Source organism: Heptranchias perlo, unplaced genomic scaffold (assembly GCF_035084215.1).
Source record: "Heptranchias perlo isolate sHepPer1 unplaced genomic scaffold, sHepPer1.hap1 HAP1_SCAFFOLD_495, whole genome shotgun sequence".
Taxonomy (NCBI): Eukaryota; Metazoa; Chordata; class Chondrichthyes; order Hexanchiformes; family Hexanchidae; genus Heptranchias; species Heptranchias perlo.
In genome coordinates, this window is record NW_027139511.1 from 151,381 (window position 1) to 156,509 (window position 5,129).

General features: G+C 45.1%; 2 non-coding genes across 2 annotated transcripts; both read right to left on the reverse strand.

Annotated features, from left to right (window-relative positions):
• Positions 1-1,610: 1,610 nt before the first annotated feature.
• Positions 1,611-1,695, reverse strand: trnak-uuu (transfer RNA lysine (anticodon UUU)). Its single transcript is given in 2 exon segments — positions 1,611-1,646; positions 1,659-1,695. It is a non-coding gene; the product is annotated as a tRNA-Lys (tRNA).
• A 3,360-nt stretch (positions 1,696-5,055) lies between these two features.
• trnat-ugu (transfer RNA threonine (anticodon UGU)) lies at positions 5,056-5,129 on the reverse strand. The gene has a single exon. It is a non-coding gene; the product is annotated as a tRNA-Thr (tRNA).

Consider the following 5,129-nt stretch of genomic DNA (forward strand, 5'->3'; position numbering starts at 1 on the left):
GTAGGTCACGGCACTTCAAGTACATACCCACGGACTCTTTAAATGCGATGAGGGTATCTGCCTCTATCACCCTTTCAGGCAGTGAGTTCCAGACCCCCACAACCCTTGGGTGAAAGAATTTCTCCTCAGTTCCCCACTAATCCTCCTACCAATCACTTTAAATCTATGTCCCTGGTTATTAACCTCTCTGCTAAGGGAAATGGGTCCTTCCAATCCACACAATCTTGGCCCCTCATAATTTTGTTCACCTCAATTAAATCTGCCTTCAGTCTCCTCTGTTCTAAAGAAAACATCCCCAACCTATCCAATCTTTCCTCTTAGCTAAAATTCTACAGTCCAGGCAACACCCTTGTAAATCTTTCTTGCCTTGTGTATAAAATGTCTGCTATTTGAAAGTCATGACATTGATCAAATTCTGCGTTGTGTTTTCTTGCCATTTGTGTCAAGATTTTGAAAAGATCTGCTGCCTGACACTTTAAATGTTACCGACCTTTAACTGTAGCTCACAGGGTCTTAACAGTCACTGTTATCATTTGCCTTTTATGTATCTTCTTGTGCTCCGTCTCCTTAACAACACCAGCTGATCACAGCAATGTTTTCTTCAAATTAAACCCCAGTGTGAAAAAAATGCACAATTCAAGAGCGAAGCAGCGTGTGCAAGATTGGTGGGAGATGCGACTGGAGAAAATGGGCCTGGGGCAGTGAGAACATCTCTTGAGCATGAAGATATTCAGTATCCGAAGAAGCAGGGAGATGAGGTCGTTGTGTCTATTTATCCTGGTATCTGCAAAATCCATCGTCTCTCAATACCCAGCATCATTCTTCACCTCTCCTGCTTTCCAGTTAAGGTATTTTTTCTCGTTAAGTCGCAGTATTTGCTTTGAACATCTAATTCACCGGCATCTGGAGGAGCAGAGGAAGCTGGAGATAAACTAGTGACAGAAACAGAAGGAGATGGCTCGTGATGGCAGAATCTTGTGTGTGTCAATTGCTTCAAGTGAGACATGACAGTCCTGCGTTGCCTTGCACCTTTCCCAGGAGCTGCACTGATTCGGTGTGTGTGTTTTGGAAATGGAAACAGTTCCACCAGCAGCTTGTGGTAATATTTCCCCTCACTGTCCATTTCATGTACCTGCCGACCCGCACTTGGTGCTGTCATTGTCTGAACAAGTCTTTCGTGTTCTAACAGTAAATTCCATTTTGTGCGAGCAATTTGTCTGGGGCGAAAGTGACAGGGTAGATGCTGGGATGTTGTTTCCCCTAGCTGGAGAGTCTGGAAGTATTGGTTATAATCTCAAGATAAGGGGGCAGCCATTTAGTACAGAGATTTCTTCACTGAGCGGGTTGTGAACCATTGGAATTCTCTCCCTCAGAGGGCTGTGGATGCTGAGCCATTGAACAGATTCAAAACTGAGATAGATCGAATTTTGGACACGAAGGAACTCAAGAGATATGGGGACAGGTCGGGAAAGTGGAGTTGAGGTCAAAGATCAGCGATGACCTTATCAAATGCCGGAGCAGGCTCGAGGGACTGAATGGCCAACTCTTGCTCCTTTCGCTGATGTTGGTCCGCTGGAAAAGCAGAACTTGCCAGCTGTTTTAAAACCTTTAGCCTGAACAGGGATTTGACCCCTGGACCCTCAGATCACTACCTGTTTTAAAAGTCTGATGCTCTACCGACTGAGCTATCCAGGCTCGCTGTTAAAGTAGTTTCCATCATACAGATTCATGGTGGGACTCTGAATTATCCCCGTCGATGTCGAATTGGGGGGAATATCCCTTTGATACAATTTTCAGCAACGTGTTGAGGAGAATCCTTGTTTCTGTTGAACATGATGTAAGAAACATGGACAGTGAACTCGTGAGTTTACAATTCTTCTTGTTTGTACAAAATGTCTTGTCATTCGTTCGCAGCAATAAATAAAACACTTGACCCAATGGCTCAAAAGCTGAACTTGTTCCACACGGGAGCTGGGAAAGGCCTCTCGACATTTCAGCCAATCAACAATTGAAAGCTAAATAATTTCACCCGTTGCACCGTGACACCAGGCAGCAGATTTGCCTCCCGAATTTTCCCTACACGACACTTCAAACCGATGAATCCCTGCTTCACGGAAAGAAGAATTGTGTGTTTGGTTCTTTAGATTTAAAGATGTCGTGCCGGCCGCTTTACCATTTCAGCTCTCGCCAATCGCCCCCTCTCCCTCCTATAAACAAATAAACTCTCACCTGCTATTGCAAGACGGGAGGCCAGAGGAGCCTCAGTGCCCACATGGGGACACGAAGAAGTCGATGTGTTATGGAACCGGTTGGACCTTGAACTCCAGTCAAAATGTTTAGAAGGTTCAACTACTTTAGATGGCGCTGAAACTCACAACCCCAGCATTTCTCGAGTGTATAATTATTGTAGAAATAACGCGCGCTGACCGATTGCTCCACTGGAGCCGCGCACGGTCTGTGTCCCCAGTGCTCCCATCAAACAGCTTCATCCTCGGTCTCTCAATTATCGCTTCCTGATCTTTCCCACACAGAAGCCTCCAAACAAGAGGCGATTCGTTGAACATCAGCAGTGATCTTTAAAAGCCGTGGAATCTGAAACAATGCCCCTGAAGATAAGAACATTTAATTGTATTATTATTGACCAAAGGCCAATTTTTTCATGGTACTTTAAGCAGGATTTGGGCAAAGTGGAAGCTGAAATTATGAAACTCTCTCTGGGCTGTCGGTGATTGGAGAGATGGGCGTTATTTCATTTGAAAACCGAGGCTCGGAACTTCCTGATGGAGAAGTGTGAGAGAAGATTGTGGTTAGTGGCAGTTGCCGGGGAGATCCAGAGGAGAGGGAGAAAAGTCAAAGTCACAGCTGTGACAGCTCAAGTGCTCTGCTTATCTGTAATATTTAGACAGTAATGTACAGTACAGGACAAACCAGTTTAGAATGTGACCGTGACATGTAAATGTGACGACACGTTCTTCTTTCTGGGCTCATTGAGGTGGGAGGATAATTCTCGATGCGAGGTTCATATCCCGGCGAATCCCGAATTTAGCCCGGGACTATTGATCTTGAGCTGCGGTTCAAACTTTTGCGAAGAGGGAAAGGAAGTCCCCAAATCACTCCACCTGAATCTCAAGCGCTTTCGGATGAAATTCAGTTCAAACAATCAGGACTTTAAAGGCACCTCAATGACCTGCACTTTCATTGAATGAGCTTTGCTTACAATTACATTCGACCTTGAAACCGCTCTGGGTTTTCATCTCACTGAAGCAGAGTGTGGCCGCTCTGTATCTGTGAGCATGTCGGTGACGAGGTTCGCTCTGATAATGGTCGCTTTCAATTTTTAAAAATTTCACGAAACTCAGGGAAAAGAAACCGAGAATCGAATTGTCCCTGTAAGTGATGAATTGAAGGGATTGGTGCTCCAAGCAGATCTGGAAAATGCGCAGTGCGGTCGCTCAGGAATTCCAAATCCACCCTCTCACCACTCGGCGATCATATTAACTGAGCTTTACTCTGGCCCAGTGTCACCGCGCTGAAATCGAGTATTTCTCCGGCACGTTTCTCTTAACTTCACAGTTGCTGGTTTAAGAGTGAAGACCGGCTCGTTGGATTTTCACTCCTGCAAGTTTCAACCATTCATTTTGGACTGACTGTGGACAGCTGTTCTATTGATCACTGCAAACTCAAAGTTCAGCTCAATGAATTACTGGTTCAGTGGGTGACTTCTTCACCTGTCTCGGTGGTGCTATCGGTTGGTGCGAAAGTTTGATGGTTCGAGCCCTAATTTTATTTTCCCTAAGGATTCATCACCTCAAAGTTCCAGGGTTTCAATGTGTGTTTTGTCTGCAAGAAAATGTACCGTGATCATTGCCGGCTGAGCAGGGCTGATATTCCACCATTTACCCTGTTGTCGGAGAGCAGGCACATGAATCATATAAAGGAATGGAACATTGGCTTCACGGAAATCACAATTCATAACCCATTTATTTTAAACAGGTTTATTATAAATGAGTTAACACCTGCCTTAAATGGTAGACTCAGGACTGTCACACAAACAGGTTAAATCTTCATAGAATAATTACCACAGTCATTTTTAAACTGGACGCCGCACAGTGACTTTGCTGTCAGTGAAGAGAGACGAGAAAGACCAAAGTGCCGTTTGCCCCTCTCAGTGTGGCCCTGAAGGACTGTGTCCAGGCTGAAGTTCTGTTCCCACCGGACGATCCTCCCCCCAGATTGTCCTTTCTGAGCTCCAGTCAGGTGACGTTAAACACTCAGGAGGAAAAGACCAAAATCTACAACAAGGTGTTCAAAACAAAGCTGATTTATTTAACAGATATCCAGAATATTAAACTCCAGCCCAGTTATAGGGGTTATTAACATCAGGAGAAACAAACCCCAACTGTCAGAATGAACATGGTTCAGTCCTGGATGGGATTAACAGCAGAATCCAACCCCTGTCGTCACTTTTGAACTCCCTGGTGTCTCAGTACATGTGATGACTGAGTGAATCCCTTCCCACACACGGAATCATAGAATCAGAGAAAGCTACAGCACAGAAGGAAGCCATTCGGCCCATCGTGTCTGTGACGGCCGAAAAAGAGCTCTCCAGCTTAATCCCACTTTCCAGGGCTTGGTCCGTAGCCCTGTAGGTTACGGCACTTCAAATGCACATCCATGCACTTTTGAAATGAGTTGAGGTTTTCTGCCTCGACCACCCTTTCAGACAGTGAGTTCCAGACCCCGACCACCCTGTCCGCTTCTGTGTATCCTCGAACTTTATCACTGCTATCCGGAGGTCTAGGAGACAACCATTCGCTCCTCTATGACATAAATCGTGAATTATACCCTGACCCCGACGAGCCCAGAAACAAGAACGTGTCCTTAAATTAAAGTGTTACAGACACATTCTGTGAGAGGTCTGTCTGTGCGATGAAATGGTGTTTTTGAACAGTCATTCTGATATCGGTTTCCTCCTCAAACCTCAACAAATACCAATTCCAAAGTGTGACTTTGTCGCTGAATTCCACAAATTAGGTAAAAATAATAAGTTACACAAAACACTGCTGGGAGTTGAACCCAGGATCGCCTGTTTACAAGACAGATGCTTTCACCAACTAAACCACAGCACC